The following is a 10,056-nucleotide window of genomic DNA, read 5'->3' as shown; positions in this document are numbered from 1 at the left end:
GGCTTTTTTCTTTTTGCTTATGTGGTGCTGAGGAATTGAACCCAGGGCCTCAGGCATGCAAGGCAAGCGCTCTACCACTGAGCCACCTTCCCAGCCCCCTACAAATGAATTTTGTAAATGTTCCAGCGAGGTCCATTTATAGTGTTTGCCTATGCAGTATGTTGATAAAATTGTGAGGTTACATCATTTCAATAAGGAGTGTATATATTACCTCCTACAACCAGGACTCCGCCTACAAGACTGTAGATAGTAGAGGTCTAAACTACAGAAAAACAGTAAGAATTGAAAATATTCTCTGAGTGTTGATAGCTGGTGCCTATAGTCCTAGCTACTTAGGAGGCTGAGATCTGAGGGTTGAGATTCAGCCACAAATCTCAGGAACACTTCATCTCTGATGATCCAGCAAAAAGCTGGAGGTGGCGATAGGGTTCAAGTAATAAGAGCCCCAGCTTGAATGAAAAGAAAGAAGCAAGAACATGAGGCCTGGAGTTCAAGCCCAGTACTGGCACACACACATCCAAAGAACTGAAAGTATGCATATAAGAGATATTCTGACAGCCAGATTGATAGTTAATACATTTAGGTGTGGAGGATAAGAGACATGTTAGTATTTTAATACTGTGACTGGTAGATATTGATGTCATTAATTGAAATAGAACACTGGAGAAGGTAAAGGAAAGATGAATATGATGAGTGTAAGATGCTCTAAAGGGTGGAGGTTGGTGTACATCTATAATCCCAGTAGTTAAGAGGCTGAGGAAAGAGGATTGTGATTTCAAGGCCAGCCTGAACTACATAGCAAGATCCTATCTCAAAAAAAAGTAGAAAGGCCCAGTTTAAAAAACCTTTTCTCTCTCTCTCTCTCTTTCTCTCTCTCTCTCTTTTTGCCAGTTCTGCAGACTGAATGGCCTGGGCATTGTCCCTGAGCTTCGTTTTGGTCAAGGCTAACACTGCACTTTGAGCCACAGCACCACTTCCGCTTTTTCTGTTTATGTGGTACTGAGGAATCGAACCTAGTGCCTCAAGCATGCTAGGCAAGCACTCTACCACTAAGAGATATTCCCAGCCCAACTTTTATGTTTTTTTTGGTGGGAACACACTTTAGGCAAAGGGAAAGCTATCAAAGACCTCGTAGTCCATGCTAGAAGCTTAGATCTTTACATATAGTAAAAGAAAACTGCAAGGATTTTTATTTTATTTTTTTGTCGGTCATGGGGCTTGAACTCTAGGCCTGGGCGCTGTTCCTCAGCTCTCTAGCTCAAGGCTAAAGCTTTACCACTTGAGCCACAGTGCTTCTTCTAGTTTTCTACGTAGTTTATTGATGATGAGTGTCATGGACTTTCCTGCCCTTGCTGTTTTTGAACTGTGATCCTTAGATCTCAGCCTCCTGAGTAGCTAGGATTACAGGTGTGAAACACAGGCGCCCAGCTAAGATTGCAAGTTTTTTAAGCAAGGAACTCTGTAAAACACTGGCTTGAAAAATGTAGAGAACCAGATGAAAGGGGAAAAACCTTTAGTGAATGAAGTTAGAACAGGCAGATGGTTATGGAGAAGATGGGATCTCAGAGATAATATTAATTGATGAAGATTTATGGCCACCCTAGGAAAAACTGGAGGAACCAGAAAAGGAGCAAAGGCTGTGACAGTGCCTGCAGAAAACTCTGGCCTCATTATTCCTTAGTATACCCTTCCCTTGATGGCTCTTTCAGATAGCAAACATTAAAAAGTTGCTGACTAAACCTGGGAAAGCACACACCTGCTATGTCAGAGAATCTAAAAAGAAAGCCTGAAGAGGCAAACGGAAAGGAGATGCTGCAAGAGAGGTAATTTCACAAAGGGCAGAATGAATACTGATTTGGGGTTTGATAGCAAAGTTGCTCTTGGGGGTGACTTAAAATGAACAAGACCGTGATCAGGAAACTGCAGAGATAAATGTGTCTGGAGGCAGGTTGATCTCCAGCAGAGAGGAAGCTTAAAGTCCAGTGGTGATGTTCCTGAACCCAGAACAGGAGAATGTCAGGTAAGTGTTGAAAGAAAGCAAACGAGGTGCTGAGAGTTTCAGAACTCCCAAGGGTGGTTTTATCTTGAAGTTGGGAGGCCTTCTGCCTGTTTGGGGGTACATTTTTAGCGATAAAACCAGTAGAACGTTAGGAAATTGCTGAAAGAATAATAATACTACTTTACTTCTCTTTGAGGGCTGGGGCTCAAACCCTATCAGGCCTAACAGACACGCTTCCAGGAGGGCCTGGGAAATCGCTGTGGGGGAAACCCGCCGCGGAGCCGGCGGCCCCGCCTTCGCTGGCGGCGGGGGCAGGGCCGGAGCCTGAGCACAGGAGGATCCCGCCAAGCGCTAGGCCTGCGCACTGCGAGTCACGTGACTCCCGAGCCGGCGCATGCGTGCTGTGTACTCTGTCCAGGCGGCCGCGGCGCTGGTGGTGGCGGCTGTGGTAGTGGTCTGAGGCGTTGGGAGTCCCATCTTCACCTAGGTTTGGCCCAGACTTTGGCTCATGGCATCGTGTGACATCCATCGTAAGGTCAGCCGGGGCGGGCACGTGGGGATCGGAGGGGGTGTGGGGCGGTGGTCCGCGGTGCCCGAGGGGCCTGTGGTGTCCAGGCCGCACGGGGGCCGCCCGCGGCCTCCATCTCCCGCCCGGTTTGAGGCCTGGCTCGGGCCTGGCCACCCCGCCGTCCGCTTCTTTCTCCATCCCCACCTGTTGGGTGGAGCCCCGCGAGGTTTATTCTGCCTAACGTTTATCTGGAGGGGTAGGTGGGCCGGGCGGGCAAACGCGGGCCTCTGAAGCCTGAATTGAGAGGAAGGCGTTGGGGGTCAGTGTGAGACCCCCCCCCCGCTTTCCCTAGAGTTTGGAAACCCTCCTGGCTGCAAAGGCTGCGTGGGGAAGGCCGCATGGAGTAGCCGCCCGGGGGTCGGAAGGATGTGCAAGAGTCTGTTCTTAAAAGCTCTGCGTGACGACTGCTTCGCACCCTTGGGGTCCCGGAGTCACAGCTAGCTTCCCCCCAAAGATCAGCCAAAGGTTTTCCCAAGATAGGAGAGGAACAACAACAACAACAACAAAATGGGCAAGACTCTAGCAAGATTTGAAAGCAATCTGTGGGGATGTGTTTTTTTGTTTGTTTGTTTGTAATCAACAGAGCAGCCCTGCTTTTTCTTACTCCAAAAATCACATCTATAAGTTAATAAGACTGTAGGATAATTGTACTGCTTCAGGTATTAGGGAGATGACCGTACTACCAGTTCAAATATTGCTTTCTACTTCAGAATTCCTTTGGCCTTCTATTTGAGGGCTTGAAGTGACTTCCGATCTGATAGATGTTAAAACCCTTCTGTTGCTGGAAAAGGTAAAGCTTTAAGAATGTTCCTTTTATACCAGGAAATAGGGAGCCCAGAGTGGAATTTAAGTGTTTGGTGTGCTCTGCCGGTATTTAAGTGGACAGAAACAAACGACTACTTCAGGTTCCATCCTTCCTCAAGATTTATAACATCATTCTAGAGTGGCAGAAGCTGGAACTTGACACTCCAGTAGTAATAAAGTGATAGATTTGTAGCAAACACTAGTTTTCACATTGTGCACTCTGAAATAGAGGTTCGCTAGAGATGACTAATTATTGGTAGGTGGTATGCTATGAGGACGGAAAAGCAGACTTTTGTTGGACTCAGGGTATTTAGTAATATTTTTACTACTTTACCTTATATTTGAAATAAGGAAACGGATTCTGTAAATCACACAATAAAAATTTGGATGTGAAATAAAAGGATTCTGTAAATCACACCATAAAAATTGTGTGTGCATATGTATGCATGCTATTTTCAAGAGAAAGCAGAATTTTTGGGATGCATTAACAATTCCACATAAAAATAAGACTTCTTTTTCCTTAAAAACAAAGGGGGGGGCATGCTATCATGGCAAAGGCTGGCTTGGTAGAGTGGTAGAGTGCTGGCCTTGAGTTGAGGGATAGTGCCCAGGCCCAGAGTTGAAGCCCCAGACTGACAAAAAAAAAAGCCAAAGAATAAATGTGTTTTCTCCCCCAAAGATCTGAAGATGATGCATACATTCATGTAAATATAGCTGGACGCTGGTGGCTCACACCTTTAATCCTAGCTTCTCAGGAGGCTGAGGTCTGAGGTTATTGTTACTATGTAAGTCCAGTTTCAGCTGGGTGTCTGTGATTCTAGATACTAGAAGGCTGATATCTGAGGATTGAAGTTCAGAGACTGTCAAGGCATGAAACCCTGGAGACTTATCACAGATTGACCACAAAAAAAAAAAAAGCCAGAAGTGGAGCTGTGGTAGAGCACTTAGCCTTGAGCAAAAAGCTCTGGGACAGCATCTGGGCCCTGAATTCAAGCCATAGGACCAGCCGTCCACGCTGCCCCCCCCCCAAAAAAAAGAAGTACAGTTTCTAGGAATAATAGGTATTTTATATAATATATGAAAACTGAAAATGGTTGCTGTTTTTTTTTTTGTCAGTCGTGGGGCTTGAACCTAGGGCTTGGCCACTGTCCCTGCACTCTTCAGCTCAAGGCTAGCGCTCAACCACTCGAGCCACAGCACCACTTCCAGAAAATTGTTACTCTGAACATTCAACTTACTCTCTTAAAAATTGTTGCCAAAACCAGTGGTCAGGATAGCCTTTTCTTCAAATTGGTCGTTCTGTACCTGAGGCATGAAGTAAATTGTGGGCTGCAAAGTTACTTTTTCTCTATAACTTAGACTCTAACTCTTCCATAATGACTTCAGGTTTGGGGGGGGCGGGTGTTGGTCATGGGGCCTGAACTCGGCCTGGGAGCTGTCCCTCAGCTCTTCAGCTCAAGGCTAGCGCTCTACCACTTGAGCTACAGTGCCACTTGCAGCTTTTTCTGCTTATGTGGTGCTGAGAAATCAAACCCAGGGCCTCATGCATGCAAGGCAAGTACTCTATTGCTGCTGAGTCACCTTCCCAGCCCCATGAAGTTCCCTATTTTTACATCATTTTCTATGAGACCTTTTAAATTTAAAGATGATATGCTTCAAGTGTTTTAATGAATTCTCATGTATATGGAAGTATTAGATAACCAATGCTGGGCTCCAGTGGCTCAGCCTGTTTGTAGTAGCTTACTCAATTGGCTGATATCTGAGGATCATGGTTTGAAGCCAGCCTGGCAGGAAAGTCCAGGAAACTTTTATTTCCAAGGAACTACTAGAGCTATGGTTCAAAGTGGGAGAATGCTAGCCTTGAGCAATAGTAGTTCAGTGACAGAGTCTAAGCCTTGAATTCAAGCCCCAGGACCACCACACACACAAAAAGAAATATTATACAGAACTATATTATATATAGTTTTATATATATATATATATATATATATACTTAGTGCATATTTAGATTATAACTCATCAGGTTTCCTTTTATGTGTACTTTATGTGTATTATGAGCTTAAAGGTAATATATTTCATAAAGTAGTACACTATCTTTGTGTTGGTGTTTTGAGAAAAGCAAAAATTTCGTTAATATCAGGAAAGAGCATGTGCTAAGGCTCAGACATGAAGAATAAAAGTCATCCTGCCTCAGGAGTCTCCAGAGTAATGGGTTTATAGGCCTATAACACTATACCTTACTGACCTTCAGTTTTTTTGTCTTTTTTTTTCTATTTGAAATGAAGTTAAGTTAGAAGAAGGTTTGAAGCAATCTGCAGCTTCAAAACATTGATATAGAAGTGAGATAATTACTTAAATTATTAGTAATAGTAATGTGAATGAAAAGAGTTTCTGGTTCTCAGGCTTGAACTCAGAGCCTGGGCACTGTTTCTGAACTTTTTTGTGCTCTACCACTTTGAGCCACAGCTCCATTTCTGGCTTTTTGGTATTTATCTGGAGTCAAGAGTCACATAGACTTTCCTTAAGTGCACTTTTATAGCAAGGTATTAATGATTTGAGAGAGGTTAAGTGCCTGCTCAGAGTTGTTGTTTTTATGGTGGGAGATATGAACTTGTTAGACAAACAGTCTACCACTTGAATCATTCTTCCACACTCAGAGTTCCTTATAGGTAGTGAGATTTGATCTTTTATTTAGGATTTTGGCCTCTAATACCTAAGCACTTCTCATTTATTTGGTTGTTAAATAACATGGATAACTAAGGATTCCAATATTTAACAAAGTGAGTGTGTACAAAAACCTCAGGATTATGTTTTGTTAAACCTGTTTTGTCTTCAAGATTGTAATCAAGCAGGGAAAGTCAGTACTGAATGATTATCACAGATTTTGCCCAGAATTATCAGTAGATTTATAGAATTAAAGTAACAAATGGAAGTTTAAGGACGGGGAGAATTTTACAGTAGAAAAATTTTATCCATTTAAAATTTCAAAAAGCTGAATGATTTCAAAGAGCTGGGGGAAATAAACCCTAAAGTAACCTCAAGAGAAATGAAATAACTGGGCTCTAATAAAGAAAGTTTAAGTGTTGGTATTAGGATGTAATTAAATCCTGGCTCTGTTCCTTAAAACCCATATAAACTTGTATAAATTATTTAATCTTAATAATTGTGGAGTTTTTTTCCCTTTTTGGTGCCAGTCCTGGGTTTTGAACTCAGAACCTGGGCACTGTCCTTGAGCTTTTTTATTTTCCCCTCAAGGCTAGTGCTCTATTATTTGAGTCACAGATCTACTTCTGCCTTTTTGGGGGTTAATTGCAGTGAGTCTCACAGAGTTTGCTGACCAGGCTGGCTTGGACCATGATCTTTCCTGAGTAACTAGAATTACAGGCATGAGCCACTGGTACATGGCTTTTTTTTTTTTTTTTCATTTTTAAACTTGAGGAAGGTGCATTTTAACAAAATAGTTGTTAAGTAGACCTTATTAATTGCTAATAATTGAAGTTACAGCAGTGCCTAATGACATGTGTTTGTTCATTCATTGAAAAATGTCTTTTGTAATTCAGTATGTCATAGCTGGATTATATGTTAAATTGTCATGAAACAATAAACTTGTTACTATGTGCAAAGAATTATGATAATCTGGGCATGGTAGAACATGCCTGTAATCCCAGTATCCTGGAGGCTGCCAGAAGGTGGACAGCCTGGACTACATTGTGACAAAAATCAGAAAAGAAACAACATTTAAGTTAAAAAGAGCTGAGTAATTCATATAGCATGGGACATTAAACAGTAAGCTCATTACTTGAAACAGTAAATTCTATGAATAAAAAGAAAAAAGTAGAGCAGATTGCTGGTCATGAAAGCAAATTACAGTTTTAAATAGCATGGCTCAGATAAGTCTTATTGACCTATCTACGTTTATAGGAAGTAAGGAAGTGAATATGAAGGAATATAAGGAAGGGATATGAGATAAGTCACTCTGGGCAGAGAGAATATAGTGGAAAAGCGAGATAACAGTAGTGGATGAGGTCAATGAAATGTTATAAGGTAGTGGAATATTGGAAGGATATTGATTTTTACTCTGAAATAGAGTAGTTTGTTTGTTCTTAAACATTTGCTATATTGAGAATAGATTTGACATGAAGTGAGGATTGGGCAGAACAACAAAAAAGCAAGAGGTCTCTATAAAGTAATAGAAGACTTAAGTATTCACTTGAGAGGTGGGTGAATGGAATGAGGATTATAAGAACTGGAATTCTGAATCTATTTGAAAAAATACATTAACAGATTCATTTGGGTTAATAGAGAAGAGTCAAGGATGATGCCACGACTTTTGGCTTGAGCATCTGGAAGGAGTTCTTTTCCAAAATCAGTAGAGAGATGAAAAATTGTGAGTAGAGCAGGCTATTGGGAGAAATCAGGAGTGAACTTGGGTATTTGTTATTCAAAAATGACTTACAGGTGATATCAAGTAGCCAGTTGGATATGTGATCCTGGAATTTGATTTAAAAAAAACAGATCTGAACTGGAAGGAATTTTAGAGTCAGCTCAAATATTAGTTATTCTAAAATACTAATATAATTAGTATTCTGAACCATTTGTAATTGGTAGGTAATGAAGATAAGAGATCTTGACTAAGGACTAAATTCTAGAGTGCATACTCTGTCTCAGATTGTCATTCAGAATAGGTTTGAAAGTAAGGTAGCCCTAATATCCAGGGATGGTGTGACCTGGAAACCAAATAAAGACAATAAGAGAATGATTGTCCCGGGAGAGCTGATTTAGGAAAAGAAATAGCTGGAGACAAAACCTTGAGTGCTTCTAATTCCTGGGGGCACTGTGAGAATATTGTTTAGAAGGTTGAAGTGATAAGACAAAAAAAAGGCAATAAAACAAGAAAAACCTTTCAAGCAAGAAGTCATTTTTTTCCTTCACATTTTCCTACCATTTTGAGTCACACCTCCATACTTTTTTTGCTTTAATTATTTTTTTCAAGTAGGGTCTCGTTTTTGCCTGAGCCCAGCCTCAGAATGTGATCCTCCTATGTAGCCAAAACTACAGTCATACACATGCCATCACAACCCAGCTTTTGATTGAGATGAGGTCTAGTTTTTGCTGGTCTAGCCTGAACTACAATTCTCCTTCCTCATCTCTGATTCCCAAGTAGTTGGGATTACAGGCATGAGCTACCACATTGGTCAGTAGGGGGTCATACATCTGTTAGATGCTGAGTAGGGTCAGAAAGATTAATTGGAAAGAAACAGAGAGACTTATAAACAAACTTGCACCTAAATTGAAAAGTAGAACAAAGATAAGATATTTTGACAACTTTAGTTTTCCCTTTCCTCCTTTGGTTGAAATCCTGAACTCCTTTGGTGTTTGTAGACTAGGAACTCAATTTTTGGGGCCCAAGCTGCCCTGGGGCTATGGTACTCCTACCTCAGCCTCTCAGGTTTTGGGATTAGAAGTGTGTGTGTCTCCACACCTCACTCTTTGTTAATTTTAAATTAATTTGGGTCGCAACGTGTATCCTCCCTTTGTTAGTATTTAAATTAAGCTAAACTGCAATGTGTCTGTAATGAATTATTTTATGAAAGATGTGGGAAGGCTATTTATATTTTCATTGCTAATGGTGGTAATCCACTGCACTAAAAGAAGCTGATTTAAGAAAGGGGAGTGAAGATGATTTGGAAAGCAAAATTCTTGACAAAGTTAGTTCTAGGTTGTCCTTTGATAGAAGCTATGACCAATAAGGTTACAGATGGCTTTCAAGGGAGATTTGATAGCAGAAAAAAATGAAGAAATTGCTCTTAATCATGATCTCAACAAATCATGAGACTATATGGAAACACAAATAATGGTAATATATTTCATCTGTTATAAGAATGGCTATAATAGAAATAGAAAACAAATACTTGGAGAGTGAAAAGAGGTATATGATATATGAGGTAAAGGAATTGGGAACCTCTTAATAAACGTGTAAACTTTTTTTGGTGGAAGGAGTTAAACTCAAGGCCTCACACTTGCTAGCTGGTAGGTGCTCTACCACTTGAGCCATACCTTTACTGCTACCCCTAGAAGTATAAACATTTTTAAGGGGATAAATGACACAGTGATCTAGTAGGATGAAAATTCACTACTGGTTGCAGCACTAGGTCATTTTAAAAAATGCTACTTTTACCAGAGTGCTGTGGGTTAGACTGTAAGTATATATACCAGTGGATGACTATTTTCTTAGATGCTGAAACGAATATCTTTATTCATTGTTTTAATTCTTCCAAATTGTAAACCTCTAGTGAGAATGCTGAATGTAACATTAGGATTGGTTGACAGTCTAGACTTCTTTAAACCTTAGATTTTTCCTATTCCATCTGGATAGCCAGTACAAAACTGTTTAATAAGGTGTCATCAAGTTTTAGCACAGTCAGAAGGGATGTAGTGTATGGTCCTAATGGTGACACATGCCTAGCATGTATTCCTAGCACTGAGAAGTCTGAAGGAAGGGCTGGGAAGGTGGCTCAGTGGTAGAGCGCTTGCCTTGCATGCATGAGGCCCTGGGTTCGACTCCTCAGCACCACATAAGCAAAAAGAAAATAAAGCCAGAAGTGGCGCTGTGGCTCAAGTGGTAGAGTGCTAGCCTTGAGCTGAAGAGCTGAGGGACAGCGCCCAGGCCCAGAGTTCAGGCCCC

At 41.2% G+C, this 10,056-nt stretch overlaps 1 protein-coding gene and 1 pseudogene across 1 annotated transcript in view; one reads left to right on the top strand and one right to left on the bottom strand.

The window, feature by feature from the left end:
* LOC105982637 overlaps nt 1-10,056 on the bottom strand; it is a 16,432-nt pseudogene that overhangs the window by 5,357 nt on the left and 1,019 nt on the right.
* Prpf39 (pre-mRNA processing factor 39) overlaps nt 2,409-10,056 on the top strand; it is a 40,361-nt gene continuing 32,713 nt past the window's right edge. Inside the window, exon 1 of the mRNA XM_013012287.1 lies at nt 2,409-2,534. The gene's annotated coding sequence lies outside the window, so the exon portion shown is untranslated. The remainder of the gene's footprint in view (nt 2,535-10,056) is intronic.

Source organism: Dipodomys ordii, unplaced genomic scaffold (genome assembly GCF_000151885.1).
Source record: "Dipodomys ordii isolate 6190 unplaced genomic scaffold, Dord_2.0 Scaffold16, whole genome shotgun sequence".
NCBI classification, from domain to species: Eukaryota; Metazoa; Chordata; class Mammalia; order Rodentia; family Heteromyidae; genus Dipodomys; species Dipodomys ordii.
Note: the sequence above shows the minus strand (reverse complement) of the source record. Positions and strands in the feature narration are given on the sequence as shown.